Source organism: Ochotona curzoniae, unplaced genomic scaffold (assembly GCF_017591425.1).
Source record: "Ochotona curzoniae isolate NIBS_2020 unplaced genomic scaffold, NIBS_Ocur_1.0 contig_3819, whole genome shotgun sequence".
Classification (NCBI taxonomy): domain Eukaryota; kingdom Metazoa; phylum Chordata; class Mammalia; order Lagomorpha; family Ochotonidae; genus Ochotona; species Ochotona curzoniae.
The window spans coordinates 13,512,904-13,529,752 of NW_024466004.1; the positions used below are offsets into that span (position 1 = coordinate 13,512,904).

The 16,849-nt window shown below is 38.4% G+C and overlaps 1 pseudogene; it reads right to left on the minus strand.

The window, feature by feature from the left end:
* Window positions 1-307: 307 nt before the first annotated feature.
* LOC121158303 lies at window positions 308-968 on the minus strand (annotated as a pseudogene).
* Window positions 969-16,849: the final 15,881 nt, after the last annotated feature.

The following is a 16,849-nucleotide window of genomic DNA, read 5'->3' on the forward strand; positions in this document are numbered from 1 at the left end:
ATGTAATAGCTACTGAGGTCAGAAAATCCAAGGCCATCATTATGCTAAAATTAAAGTTATTTATGGAAGCTCATAAGCCCTTCCAGAACTGGTTTCACCTTCTACATGGGAAACCCAGCATCGGCGTACTGGTCGGACTCCACTCTTCCCATTCGTCAGTCCCTATTCACCAGTGGCACGGAATGGGGGTTCTTTAACAAAGCTTTACACATAACACCTCTACCAAACTAAACATAAACTTTTTTTTTTTTTTTTTGTAGTTAAATGCAGAAAGTCTTTTTTTTCCCCACCCCTTTCCTCCTTTTGAACCACAAGTAAAGCTCACTGGCCTGGGAGGAGCCTCTATCTGCCAACCTTTGGCCACTGAAGAGGATTCAGAGAAAATAATACAACCATCAATCAGAAAAAAAGGAGGGACGACAAAGGAAACTAATTAGGCCGTGGCCTCAATTGTGCATTCCCGTGCAAAGTGCCCCGACTCGCCACAGCGGTAACAGTTGACATCACTGGTCTTGCTGCAGTTGATAGCTACGTGGCCAGTGTCACCACACCTATAGCACTTCACCTTGGTGCAATCTTTCTGAAAGTGTCCAAATTCTCCACACGAATAGCACTTCTGCAGGTCAGTGCGGTCACAGTCACGAGCCAGGTGGCCCAGTTTGCCGCAGTTGTAGCAACACTGCTCCCGCTCTCTCTTGGGCTCTTTGCAGTCCTTGGCGATGCGGTCACCTCTACCGCAGTTATAGCAGGCATCCTCCTGAACATCACAGTCCTTGGCAAGGGGACCAGACTCACCACAGCGGTAACAGATGTCTGGAAGAGATGAGGAAACGAACTGGAAAGATCTATCCGAGGTAAAGCCACCTCCACCACGGCTTCTCATTCCACGACCACGGCCTCCTCCAGTAGGGCATTCCCGGGCCCAGTGGGCCAGATCGCCCACACTTGAAGCACTCGTTGCTGCTCATGGCTGCAGGTAGATTTTTGAACTACTCGAGGGGATCAGAGAGAGCCCGTGGCAGCGGACACTCAGACGCAGGCCCAGAGATGGCGGCTCGCCAGGTAGCGGCTGCTTGTCTTCAGGGTCCTTCCTTGCCTGCGCCACACGTGCATCTGCACCAGCATTTTACAGTTTTTCCAATTTTTCGTCATACAATAACTTCTGTGTCTCCTGGAAAATCTTTAAATTCAGTGTCCAAGCTTAATTTTCTACCTTTGCATCAGTTTATCCACAAAACCCTCAAGCTCATCCTTTCTCTTGTAACTTATAGAAAGTTGATTTTTCTATCCCTTTATGGAAATACAGCTTTTCACAAATAAATTTAATATAATCGTTACCACATCATTGAAAAGTGACACACTTTGTATTCTCTTTTTCCTTGAGTGCCTTGATAAAAGCTATGACCACAGAACATAGTTCAATATTTGATGGATAGATGGGAAACATTACTTTATGTGGACTGAGTGTGAACAGAAAATATATTTGCATAAAAATGTGGTTTAACAATTCCATCCATATGTAGAGGTAGTTTCCTTTTCCTAATAATGTATAACAAAAAGCTAATACAAGAATATTACATAAGAAGTTATTTTGTGATGATATTCATTAGGAATTCTATCTAATTTTATAGATTTGAGGTATTTTTGTTCTCATTGATAGCATCAGATTCATTATTTTCTTATGATATTATATAGAACCATTGAAAATGTGAGAACAGCTGGAGTAGATAAGGACTACCAGCCCTCATGGTGTAAGTGCGTAAGTCAAGGTTCTATCAGATAAACACAAACAGCAGTATCAAAACATCAAGGTGGGGTTTCTTTCAACTTTGTTTATTTGTTATGGTTTATCTCTTAAAGAACTTGACAAGTTGATCAACTCAAAAAATCCCTGGTATAAAATGTTACAAAGATCAGACTAGAAATTCAGGCAAGAGTGGACACTGCAGTCCATAGACAAAATTTTTGCCTCCTTGGAAAAATGTCAGTTCTGTTGGAACTCTTTTCAACTGACTGGATTAGGCATATTAAGATTACAAAGCATAATCTCTTTGACATAAAATCCATTAATGATAGATGTCAATAATATTTCAAAGTTACTTTAACCTGAAACAATGTTTGTTTGAAAATCTGGATACAGAAACCTATTCAAGGTGACTCCTAAAAGTGACCATCACAACAGAGAATCCCTTTCACAGAACCTCAACAATTGAACTTTGCTTCCAAGAGTATTCAACAAAAGATAGACACATGCTTAATCAATCATTGGACATCAGTGATATTTATCATGTAAAATAACAAATTTATTTTTAATTATGTGAGTTGACAATTCAATTTTTATGTCATTGGATGTTCAGTATCAGTTGATGCATGATTCTTCTTGTCTAATGTGTCCAATGGCAAGCTTCTCTCACTCACTATTAACATTGTTAATAAGGAGGACAAGGAATAACAACATTCATATTTCATTACTGAATGAGATGGTGAATGTCTATGTTTAACAATGCAGAACAATGAGGTTAGAAAATTAAAAAGCGGCCCAGCGCGGTGGCACAAGTGGTTAAGGTCCTTGCCTTGCACACCCCGGGATCCCATATGGGCGCCGGTTCTATCCCAGCAGCCCCGCTCCTCTTCCAGCTCCCTGCCTGTGGTCCGGGAAAGGAGTCAAGGACGGCCCAAAGCTTTGGGAACCTGCACTCACGTGGGAGACCCGGAAGAGGCTCCTGGCTTCTGATTGGCTTTATAGCATCGGCCGTTGCGCTCACTTGGGGAGTGAATCATCGGACGGAAGATCTTCCTCTCTGTCTCTCCTCTCTGTATATCCGCCTTTCCAATAAAAAAATAATAAAAATAAATCTTTAAAAAAAATTAAAAGGTATTTTTTTTACAAAATAATAAAAGACATTTGGAAACAGCAAAGTTATCATTTATTCCTCTGTAATTTCAGATTAAATATTCACCTTACAGCAAATGACTTTATATAATATTACTGATATGTGAATCGCAAATACTTGTTATAAATGGACGATTTTACTTTAGAGTTCTATGAAATATCATTTTATGTTCCTCCTTTTCCAAAGAGAAGACTCTGAGCACGAATATCATCAAAAACCCCATTTTGTTAAAATGACTCTGACTTGTTATTTTCTACAAATTAATTGTGCCATTTCCACAAAATATGCATTAACTCATTAAAAGCATGCCTGTCTGTTATTATTGGGAAATGTTGCCATTTTTATTCACAAATCCAAAATAAACCTTATTTCAAAGTTATTTTTAAAATCCCAAACTGTGAACTAGCATTTTCTAACTTCCCATTGAAGTCACCAGGGCAGTATTTCCTCCCGTCAATTTTGAAATATGAAATGAGAAATCTGCTTTTATTAATCTAGTTAGAGGAATGAACTTCAGACTTCTAAAATGCAGCAAAGCAATAGAGTCAGGCAGGAAAAATAATGAGAAAGTTAGGATGCCTTCATGAGCAGGCAGAGTCATTTGATGTGGAGGTTTCCCTCAAGCAACTAAATCGAGCCCAAACAAGCCTATTTCTCTGAAACTTGCTTTACCCGCCATTCTATCGCAAAATACATTGTAATAATATCATAAAACAGCTTGAGACGAAGAAGGATTCTGATTGACTGTTCAACATTCCAAAAGGGTAGATTAATATCTGTGAATCTCACAGCTGAAGCATTTTAATGCAAACTTGCAGTTTGTGGGAATTGAATCTATCCGCCAAAATCATTTATTTATATATAGAAAATGGGGGGGCTGGAATAGACATTTCATAGAAGCAATGAGTCCGGGGATGCTGCTATCATGAGCTAATCACATCCCATGGGCATGATAGCACTCATCTGTGTCCCCTGTCTCGCATTGCTCCAGAGAAATGATTATCTCATGATAATAACCCTTACCGTGGCTTAGTGGGTAATAAAAATATATACATTCTCTTTCCTACTTCTTGTGTGTATTCATCAACTAACTTTTTTCTCCTCTTGAGTTCTGGTCATATGTTGCTTCCTTAATATAAAGAAAAAACATAAGTTCTGTGCTTGCCTAACATTTTCTGTAAAGTGAAGCCCAATATATATATATTGATCAGACTGTAAACCGTGAAAGAACCGCATGCAGACAAGCGACATCTCCTGAGACCTCTGTATGGAGATCCATACTTATGTTGGCATTTGGTAGGATGTCTAGACCAGCTAATCTATTTTGGAGACATGATTGTGTTTTGCAGCAAGGACACAAGAAAGGGAGATAAATGCTTACACATACATGCTTGTTTTGTGTTATAGCGGATAATAATCTAACATACACATTGAATTGAGACTTACATATAATGAAACTTAAAATGCGATTATCCCACTTAGAAAAAGCATCCTCTCAAGGATCCTCACTCTGCCAAACTGCCAAGTACATCAGGAGAAATTCACGCTAATGTCATTCACAACAGAAAGAATTCCATTGCTCTTTCTGCCGGTTTACAGCTGAGAATGCACAGGCACCAGGAATGCCGAGACAAAATCATGGAAGGAGGGAAAAAAAAAGAAAAGACATTAGAGCAAAAGACAATGGAGAAAGATGAAATGGAATATACTTATGAATTCCAACATATTTCTACTTACGTGCTGCCACATGACAATCAAAAAATTCTCTAAAATGCTGCATTTTCTAATAAGGATTTATCTATCTAGATTTCTTTTAAAAATTGTATCCTTAACTCAACACTTTCTAAGAAAAAAAACATGCCATTGATAAAATTTTAAACATTTGTTAGAAACTCTTTATTTTCAAAGCTAGGTTTTCAGAGTCAGAGGAAGAGACACAGAGAGGTAGAAACAGGCAAAGAGACATCCTATCAGCTGGTTCACTACCAAGATGGCCACAAAAGCCAGTGTGCACTAGACCAAAGCCAGAATCTGAGAACTTCATCTAGGTTTCCCACTTGAATTACCAAGGCCAAAACTGCTTTTCCCAGGCCATGAACAGGGACCTGGACTGGAAGAGGAGAAATCAAGACATAACAATCTTGGGGCAGCTGTATTTGCTAGGTTATAATATCAGCCACCCAATACACTTTTTATGTATTAACACTAATACAATATTTAATGTTGAAGGAAGTGAAGGCTGAGTTCAATGAAAGAATAAGTCTCTGTTAAACAGTATAAATAATTCAGTTGAAGCAAATTGTAATATTTGCATTAGTAATATGATGTCAGGGTTGTCTTTTGCTTTGTGGAGCTGGCATCCCAAACGAGTGCTGGTTTTCGTTTCTGCTGCTTGACTTCTGATTCAGCTCTCTTTACAACCTGCTCTGCTATCAGAAGAGTAAGTGAAGTTGTGCATCAGTCCTCATTCTTTAAAAAGATATATTTACAGTTAATACCGTAAAGTTTTTTGTGTTGTGCCGACAATGATTTGCTAGCAATATATAAACATATGTCGATCTCATAGTTCACTATAAAACAACAATAGCAACATAAACCAAAAAGCAAGGACAAATAGAAGAGAAACTACAAGGCTATGGAGAACATCTTTGCTTATGTCAGTAGGTTACCAGTTTGTCACATTGGTTACTTTTATTAGATATGCAGCCTTAGTGTAAATAAGATATGAACTGTTACCATAAAACTGTTGGTCATAACTTAAGGCTATGCCAAACTTTCATTTCAGTTAAATAGCAGTACATTATACATATTTTGTATATTGCTTGGAAATATTTTGCATTATCTACAATCACCACTTAAGTGCTTCGAACTCAAGTTGGTAAGATAATTATTTGCACACTGACATTTATTCTCTGTCTTGTATATGCTCACTTGATAAGAAGGGACATAATACTGAACTGAATTGAATTGGAATATAACATATCATGTTTCTTTTAATTCAGCAGTTATTAGGTGAAATTTACAGCATTACAGGCTGGTAGACCTCTGGGTTTATATTGTGACTCATACAAGGATATTGTATGAGCCAACTGAATTTCTACTAATTATTTATACAAGTCTCAACTCTACCAATAGCTTGCTGATGGTTTCTATTGTGCAACTTCCTTTGGTTGGTGATCTTACAAAGTTATGTGCCATGACATGAAGAACATGTAGGGACTAACTACTGTCCAAATGACCTATATTCAGTCTAAAGTACGTCAGAAGAATCTTTTAAAGGGAGTTTGAATGTGGGAGAGGGATAAGGCAAAAGCAGACAGAATAAACTGTAAAACAGACTATCGGGAGATGGAAGTATAGCCGCATTTTCTTTCAATATCTCTAAATCTGAGATCACAGATTGTAACTGGTATGGCTTTGCCTTCAGTTCAGTACAAAGTATTCTCCCTAAAAATTGAAAAAGCTATTAGAATTTTCTAGCAGTAGTAGACCCTCAAAACTGAATGCTACCTCCTGGGGCAGAGACCCTCACATAAGAGAAAACCTTTGGGAGTGGGATGAAAGCTGAGAAATAGGAGGAAAGCTAGCTAGTTAAGATCAAAATGATGCAGGAAGAAGTGTATTAGAATAATATATCCTTAATCTTGATACATACTGGCACAAAATAGATATTTAATAAATACTTGCTGAAAGAATAAATGAATGAAAGCAAAAAAAAAAAGGTCCGCGCTTGCAGTAACCATATTCATGGCAATAGGAGTGTACTCTAGAAAGATGAATGGAAAACAGAATTAAAAGACACTTTTAAGGGTTCAGCAAGTGAAGCTGCTGAGTACAATGCTGACACAACATATGGACAGGTTTGAGTACTGGCTGCTCCATTTCTGATTAAGCTTTCTACTAATGGATAAAGCGACAGAAGATTGCCTAACAGGCTCCTACTAACGGAATGCATGATATCTGTATATGAATGTATGATATATATATATATTCAGTACTGTATATAGTCAGATTATATTATATTATATTATATTATATTATATTATATTATATATTTGGTTATACACACACACACACATATATATGTATGTATATTCAGTATAAAATCCATCAGCGTGTTTAAATTCTGGATCATAGTAAATAGCTCTTAGTTGTCGCTGTTCGAAGATTATGAGGAATCATTTTTTCTTCAAGTCTGGAAAATAAAATAGCATTATAAATGATTGTAATATTTCATATGTGAACTATGACTCAGGGTAATCAAATTGTACCTGAAGAAAAGCATGACTTCAAAAACGGCAATATCTTCACAAATAAAGAGAAAATAAATATTGGAATTAGAATATTACAGTTTCTAAATCCCAATGACTACACGTGATTATTGAGCCTCGCTGATAGCCAACATCATAAAACAGAGGCAATCCAGACCTCAAACTGCCATACTTTTTGACAGATATCGGTTGGAGGATGACCCAAGAGTTTGAATTCCTGTACCTACTTGGAAGACACAGGTGAAGTGCGTGGGTGTTGGCTTTCACAGGCTCAGCTCTGTGCAGCTTTCTGGGAAGTGAAGCAGCAGATGGAAGATCTCTCTCTGACTCTCCTCTCTGTAACTCTGCCTTTTAAATACAGAGAATAAATCTTTCAAAAATTAGAAAAAATATTTCATGTTCATAGTTTGGAAGAATATCATCAAAATGTCCATACTACTCAAAGAAATTGCAAATTCAACACATTTCCATTGGGCGAAAAAAAAAAAAGGATATTTTTCACAAATCTAGAAAAGAAAAAAAAAATTCATATGAAAACACAAAGACCCTAAGTGATCCAAGTAACCTTAAACAATAAACACAGAATTTAGGGGTCACAATTCCAAATTTTAATACATGATCATTACCTTAAAAAGGCCTATCTCTCTAGCAAAGAATGTCGGGAAAATAGGATTGCCACATGCGGAAGTCTCCTGCGTCCTACATTATGTAAAAATCAACTTACAATGGATCAAGCACATAAATCTGAAAATCTAGGAAAAATTCTTCATGCCACCAGTCTATACAAAGACCTCTTGAATTAAACCCAGAAGCAATAAAACCAAAAACAAATGAGATTGCATCAAGCTAAAAAGTTTCTACATGCACACTCACACACATACACACACCCAAATGGAGAGGCAATCAGCACGATGGGAGGGAAAATTTGCAAAGGCTTTATCCAAAATAATGATAATAACAACAATAATAATAAATCAGAGTATACAAGGAGCTCAAGAAACTTAGCAGCAACAAAATAACCAATTTAAGAAAGGCTCAAAGGATCTCAACAAGCATGTTTCAAAGAATGAATTATAAATGGCCAACAGACAAATGAGAAATTGCTCAGGATTATCAGTCAGTGCGGAAATGCAAGTGAAAACCACAATCATATATCACCTCACCCAAATAAGATAGCTATCATTCAAAAATCAAGAGCTGATAAATGCTACAAAAATGTGGAGAAATCTGTATGTTAATCCACTGTTGGGGGGGAATGTAAAATGGTGTAATCAATATGAAAGACAGTATGGAGGCTCCACAGGAAGCAATACGTGAAAGTTATCTACGCTCCCATATTTCTAGCAGTTCAATTCCCAATTGCTAAGCTATGGAATCAATTTACATGTCCCTTAAGTAAAGACCAGTTAAAGATAATGTATACACATATTGTAATACTGTTGTATTGTAAAAGTGTGAAAATCTGACATTTTCAACAAAATGCATGCAACTGGAAATCATTATGCTAAAGTAAAAGAAGCCAAGCCCCTCAAAATAAAATAGAGAGTTTTGTCTTGTTTCTACTAATCAATATCAAGAGAAGATGAGGGCCTGGCGCGGTGGCACAGTGGTTAAGGTCTTCACCTTGCACACCCAGGGATCCCATATGGACGCCGGTTCTAATCCCGGAAGCTCTGCTTCCCTTCCAGCTCCCTGCCTGTGGCCCGGGAAAGCATTCGAGGATGGCCCAAAGCTTTGGGACCCTGCATCCGCGTGGGAGACCCGGAAGAGGCTCCTGGCTTTGGATCGGCATAGTGTCGGCCATTGCGCTCACTTGGGGAGTGAATCATTGGATGGAAGATCTTCCTCTCTCTGTCTCTCCTCTCTGTATATCCGCCTTTCCAATAAAAATAAAATAAATCTAAAAAAAAAAAAAAAGAGAAGATGAAATACATATTGATATAGGAACAATGAAGTCAGATTCTTGAATAGATAATTGCAATCTTGTTTTCATTGTGGCATTATTCATAATATCTAAGATATATTCAAAATCTTCCTCAGCATCCATGGAGAGATAAATGGATAAGGAAGGTAAGGTGCACTCATATGACAGAACTTCAGAAAAGGAGATTCTGGCATTTGCAGAAAGAAAAATGCACTTGGACAGTATTACACTAAGAGAAATAAGCCAGACATAGAAGGACAAGCACTGTATTTTCTCATTTGCATGTGCAGTCTGAAATAAACAAACTCCATGGAATATAAGAAGGAACAATGGTTACCAAGGGAATGCATGCAGAAGCAAACTAGGAGGCATTAGTCAAAAGATACACTGGTGCCATTATCCAAAACAAATAAGTCCCCAAATCTAGTCTGGTTACTCTAGATAACAATACCACACTGTAGTAGATTTGAAATTTACTGAAAGGGTAGATTCTAAGTGTTCTCACTTTGCATAAACACAAGGAATACAGAAAGTGTGTAAATAAATATAAGGTTGCATTCATTAACTTACATGAAAACGATTTTTAATCTTTACAATCTTTCAATGGGTATAAGGTTGTTCCTGTGTTTTTGCAATTGTTGATAGTGCTACAATGCATACAAGAGTGCTAATTGCTTTTTTGTGTGTATATGTGTCAAATATTTTTGATATGTTTCCAGGAGTGGGATTGCTGGGTCATATGGTAGGTAAATTTTCAGTTGCCTGAATATTGTATTCTCCATACCAACTCCCATAGTGGTTGCACCAGTCTGCAAAACCACCAGCAGTGGAATAGGTTTCCTTTTTCCCACATCCTTGCAAGCAGGTGTAGTTGATAGCTTTCTGTATGTGCACAATTCTCACTGGAGCTAAATGGAACCTCGGTGTTGATTTTATTTGAATTTCCCTTATTGCTAGATAACTTGAGCATTTTATGTATGTCTGTTAGTGATTTGAATTTATTCCTTTGAAAAGTGTCAGCTCATTCCCTTCACCCATTTCTTAATTGATTTGCTTGTTTTGTTGTTATTGTGTTTCTGTAGTTCTTTGTATGTCCTGGATATTAGTCCCCTGTCTGTTGTGTTGTATGCGGATTTTTTTCCCAGTCTGTTGGTTACTCATTTTTGTTTGTTTTTTTTTTTTTTTTTTTACTTTGTTGATTGTTTCCTTTGCTGTGCAGAATCTTCTTAGTCTCATTTGTTTATTTTGGTCTTTACTGACTGTGTTTTTGATTATTTTTCTAGGAAGTCTTTATCCAGACCAATATTTTGCAGAATATTTCCTATGTTTTTTGTTCTAATAGTTTGATGGTTTTGGGATATACGTTTAGCTCCTTTACCTGTTTACTTTTGATCTTTGTATATAGTGAAAGTTGCGGGTCTTGTTTCTTACTTCTGCAGGCTGTTATCGCACTGTCCCAACAGTATTTATTGAAAAGATCAATTATTTTCCCAAGGTTGCTTCTTGTTCTCTTGTAAATGATTAAATGTCTGTACATGTGTAGGCTCTCTTCAGAATTTTTCTATTCAGCTCCATTGACATTCCTCTTTGTTTCTGAACCAGTACAAGGTTGGTTTGTTTACTACCACCCAATAATGTGCCATAAGATCTGGAATTGTAATCCTTCCAGCTAGATTCTTATTCTTCAAGATAGTTTTGGGCTATGTGTGGCATTTTGTGTTTTCAAGGGAATTTTTATTTTTTCCAACTATGTGAAGAATTTGATTGGAATGATATTTAATTTTTGTATTGCTTTTCATAATATGAACTTTTGATAATATTGACTGTCATTTAGCTCCAAGTACATCTGACAATAAGCTAAGTAGTAGTGGAAGTATGGTCATTTTCTACACTTTTTCTTCACTTTTGCAATGCAATGTAGCATCTCAGTTAATCCATTATTCTCTCTTGTTTCATTTGACCTTGCATGTGTTGTATCATATATGATACCAACTGAAGAGAGCCTTGTCAAAATTCATATGCTGCAGCCTAAGCCCTAATATGACTGCTAGGTGATTATATCTTTGATGAGATAGTCAATCAGTGGCTCTGATCCAATGAGTAAGAACCCAAGTTCTTAGAAGAAGATAACGAGAGCCAGAGTGATCTCTGTCATATCAAGATGCCACAATAAAGCTTCACCTACACAGGATCATGTCGATTCCTTGACCATGAACCTCACATATTCTACAACTGTAAGAAATATGCCTCAACTGTTCACCTAAAGTAAAAGTCAAAATTACAGTAATAGATTTCAAAAGGTAAGACTACTTCAACAGGTACAGAGTAAGAATTTGAAAAAAAATCAATATCTATTTTCAGCAAAAATTCAGCAAGTTACTGTTATCAAATTTCCTTAATCTGTTAAATAGTGTACAAAACAAATTCTATTAAGGAGTGAAAGTTTATACAGTAACTTCATACACATGACTTGAAACAAAGAGAGGAATACCACCATCGCCCCACTTACATTAACTATTCCCTTGGAATTCCTAAACAGTGCAATAACAAAATAAAAATAAATGAAAACCAAACACTCTGACAAGGAAGACACCAGAAATGTCAGTTTTGGTAGATTTCATAAGCATAAAATTCTAAGGCTTATTGAGAAAACTGTTAAATCGGACAATTCAATATAGCAACATGTGTAAAATATATGATTAACATATGAAAATCAAGTACATTTATTTTACTATAAAATGCATAACAATAGGCCCAGCACTGTCGCCTAGCGGCTGAGGTCCTTGCTTTGCCGGCACCAGGATCCTGTATGGGTGCCAGTTCATGACCCAGCTGTTCCACTTCCTATCCAGCTCCCTGCTTGGTAAAGCAGTAGAGGAAGGCCTAAGGACTTGGGACCTTGTGCCCACATGGGAGACCTGGAGGAAGCTCTTGGCTTTGGACCAGCTCATTCTGGCCATCGTGGTCACTTGATGAGTGAATCATCTGATGGAAGATCGTCCTCTCTGTCTCTCCTCCTCTTTGTATAGCTCATTTTCCAATAAAAATAAATACACCTTTAAGAAAGCATAACCATAAGGTGAAATAAAATTTATTTGTAGTATTTTAAAAACTCAAATTAGGAAGAAAGGTATTGTAAACATATACAGTGCTTTCTATTAATGCTGAGAAGTGCTGAAGGAAATCATGTGAGATGTACATGCATGGGAAACTATGAAATGGCTACGGATTCCTAGTCTCAGTAGTGTTGTGGCATCTGCCCCCAGATTCATCTAGATCTTCAGTATGATCTCAGGCAGACAGATCATCTCTCTAGAGGTGTCAAGCGTCCTAAAATTTCTGAGGAAATAAATCATGCTGAAAAGGAACGAAAGTGTATATCTCAAGATTTACAGTAATTAAAGAGGCATGGAATTTGCATCCTCATAAAGAATGAAGTGCAGAATCAAACATGTCAATACATTTCATCATACAAACTTTCCTAATAAATAGAAGTTGAAAATCTCCGGCGTGTTCAAGGCAAGGACTTCAACCGCTACGTGCACCGGGCCCTATATTCGATTTGAAAGCCAGAATTGCAATGACAGAGTCGGAAAGAGAAAGAGGTAGATCTTCCCTACATTGATTCACTCCCCAACAGCCGGAAATGAGCATGACAACCCTGTGGAATAATGAATCTTGATTTTAACTTAACATTAAACACATACATCAACTCATACCAGCACAGGTAAAAGTTCAGAGTATAAATCTTTTAGAGAAAATATAGAGGTAATCTACATAAAAATGTTAACAAACTGTAAGAAATTTTACACAGGACACAAAATGTGTATACTATCAGGCAAAAAGTTAATGTATTATAGTTTATAAAAATTAAAAACTCATACCCTTCAAACACAAAATTAGTGCAGTGGAAAGTCCAGTGAGACTAGAACTATTTTTAATATATTTACGTATTTCAGTCAAGATAGTAATATCCATAGTATGTAAGTAGTTTCTATCATTCAACAACTAGTAGTGATGGATTCTCTCTAGATAACATTTATTCTCTGAGAAACTGTTATTTTGACAGAGTTTATTATGAAAGTAGTTTACTGAAAAGTATTCTTGGAAATCAAAACTGATGAAAGAATTAGGGGGTGCAGGAAGAGTAGATGAATAAATCAGGTGACACATACTAAAGGTCAAATGTAGTTTGTGGGTAAGCCTGTACCCAGATGGATTTCACCCTACCTAACCTACACTAAGGACCAGAGGCCCACCTCGGCAGATGCTCAGCGATTCCACGGCCTCAGAGTACACCTAGAGATATTCTCCTCCTGCCAACAACAACCCCCCCCCCCCACCAAACTTTAGGACAGGCCTAAAAACTCCCGGGATGAGGCACGAGTTTGCAGATACCCAGACTTTGGGATTTGCCTAAAGACCGTTCAAACTTGGTACATACCTAGAGTCCTCCAAATCTAGGGAGCTCCTCAAGGCTCCTTGGACTTGACTATTGCCCTGAGCCTTTCTCCCCACTTCCCACAGTTAGCAGAAGGTCAGAGCCCCCGGGAAGCTTCCCTACCATACTGACCTCCTCTGGTAATTGGGTACTTTGTGGTAACCTCCTCCCCGCACCTACCCTTACCAAAAATCCATTTCTTTTAAACAACTTCAGGATATGGGTGGACAGCACAGTGCTACTAAGCAATGTACATGATCACCAGGCATGGATGTGATCTTTAGGCTGATTGGCTAGACTTGTTATATATTATATGCACCCATACCCTATAGAACTGCTATTACTATGCCAAATTTTTATCTTCCCCACCCCACCCTATAAAAGCTTGTGCTTTGGCATGGTGCGGTAGCCTAGTGCCTAAAGTCCTTGCCTTGCCTGTGATGGAATCTCATACGGGTGATGTTCCATTTCCCTTTCAGCTCCCTGCTTGTGGCCTGGGAAAGAAATTGAAGAGGGCTCAAAGCCTTGGGACCCTGCACTAGCATGGGAGCTCCTGGCTCCTGGGTTCGAATTGGCTCAGCTCTGGCCATTTCGGGCACTCAGGGTATGAATCATTGGACAGAAAAATTTCCTCTCTGTCCCTCCTCTTTGTAAATCTGACTTTCCAAAAAAACTTTAATAAATCTTTAAAAATAGATAAATAAATCTTAAAAAAAACAAAAAAGCTTGTGCTTCATTGCCAATAATGGACATGCATTCCTCCAACCTGTCATGTTGACTCACTGCTAAGTGGGCCACATGACATTCCCATCTGCTTGCCTGGGTGGTCTGCCAGCCAGATATCCCCACCACAACAGTTCACCTTATAATGATTTTAGGAGCTGTAATAATCCCTCAGGATTTTCCAGAGTTCAGTCAAGATGCCCAGGGTTTTATCATGTAGGTTAGTCCGATGTGACCATAGGAGCTAGCATTGCAGCATAGTGGGAAAACTGCTGCCAGTGTTGCTAACATCCGTACGGTGGCCAGTCCAAGTTCCGGCTGCCCCACTTCCAATCTAGCTTCCTGATGATACCTGAGAAGAGCAGTAGAAAATGGCTCAAGTGTTTGGCCCCTGCTACACACAGGAGAGACCTGGAAGAAATTCCTGGCTCCTTGCTTTGGTCTGACTCAGCCCTTGCCATTGCAAACATGAGAGGAATGTACTTGAAAATAGATGGTCTTTCTCTGTCTCTCTCTCATCCTCTAATACTTTCAAATATGTAAATAAATAAATATATAAGTAAATCCCTTAAAACATTAAAAAATGATGTGATCTCCATGGAAGGAAAGAGACATAGCCTTGACAAGGTGGTACATTGTGGGTAACTGACATAAGCCCTTTACGATTTGACAGCTAAAGACTTCTGCTACCCTTCTTGACTTTGAAAGCAAGTGCATGAAAGAATATCTGGACAGAATATTATTCATTCTTAAAAGACTTGTTTATGTATTTGAAAGGCAGAGAGAAAGGGAGAAAGACATCCTCCATTTGCTGATTCCCTCTAAATGGCTGCAATGGCCAGGTCTGAGCCATACCAAAGCAGAATCCTGGAAATCCATCTGGGTCTCCCACAGGGATAATGGGCCCAGTTCCTGAGTCATCTTCCACTGCTGTCCTGGATGCATCAGCCTGAGCTAGGTTATAAGCTCACGCTCCAAATAGGATTTCAGCAGCACAGGCAGAGGCTTTACTCACTTCCAAAATATGTCTGTCCCTCGCTGGCACATCACAGTCTCCACCACACTACTCTGAATGATTGCTGTAGATTATGGAAAACAGATGGAGGAAACGTAGAAGGAAGGAAGAACTTCGGCCCGTAGTAAGAACTGTGTAAATGTTGCTTTTGTTATTATTGAGCAAGTAGGCAACCAACCTCATATAAAAGACATCTATGTAAAAGAAAAAGATATAGTAGGGAAAGCTGTTATAGTAAATATTTTACAACTGTGAGGGGCAGAGGGAGAGAGAGCTCTCATTTGAAAGTCCATTCCTCAAATACCCAGAGTTGCCACAACATGTCCTAAAGCCTAACAGAAATGCCATACACACTTCTTATGTGGAGAACAGGAACCCAATTACTTGATCCAGGAATTGGAATCCAGCGTCAGTTATCAGACTTGGCTATTTTCCTGTGGGATATGGGCATTTAACCGCAAAGCTAAACACCTGTCATGTCATGGACATTTATTATTGTGACATCTTGGGGTAATTTTACTCTTCATTGTAGGAACAGATCCTGCCCCATTTCCACTTTGTAGTTCCTGAAGAGACAGGAACCATTATAATCATGAGACTCACCTGGGGCCAATGATCTAATGGCATCTCCTAACTACTGAACCTTTTGTAGGCTGGAGTAGTCATGTTAAGGCGAACCATTGCAGTCATCAGAAATTTCCATTGTTGGAAGAGGATAATGACTGTTCTTCCATTTTGAGACCGTGGTAGACTATGAACTAAGTAGTTTTGGCAGTTAAACTCATTTTCATTCAAAGGACTAGGAAACTGCAGCACGTTTCGAGTTGAGCCTACTCTGCTTCATTCTTTGTGAAGACCAGGGTCTGATTCTTCCACGAAAGATATTATTAACAAAACTAGAAACAATACTGTGAAATCGTCAGACGCATGAGGCTTCCCAGACAGTAAATAAGAATGTAAGAACCCCACGACTTTGCTCCCTGACCTTCCTAAGAGATTCTGCTCAACTTGCGGCAGCACTTGCAGTTTGAGGTGTTAACACTAGAGGGCTCTCCCTATTCATGGGCTTTTCTCCCGGTAGAAAGGATCTGCCTCTGGCTTTGGAGCTGCCATGCTCAGATTCCCACTGATCATGTATCTATACCAAATGTTAGCCGTGGTAAGTTTGGAAGATACAGACTCTTGGAATCTTAAATCCTTGATCTGCTCCCCAAAGGGGTGCCCCGTTCCATGATAGAGATACAAAAACAACATGCCCTGAAAGAATAACAAGCAACAATTACTAATATATTGCTCCCTTCTTTAAACAAGAAGAATCTGAAGAGTGGTTGAACTCAGGAGTCACAAAGGTTGTGTTCAGCTGCTGATCACAGATCTAGGCCAAAGCAGTTGAAGTGGTCACCTTATCTAGTTGTGGTGTAAACTGTAATGTCAATAACACCCTCTTTGAAAAGCACACTGAACCCACAGAGCTATCTATACCTTCTGTGTGGGTTACTCAAGTCATGGTCCTATATGTTCAATGTTTTCATGGAGTGGGAACAAACAAAGTATTCAAGAGAAAAAAGATACTTATCTAAG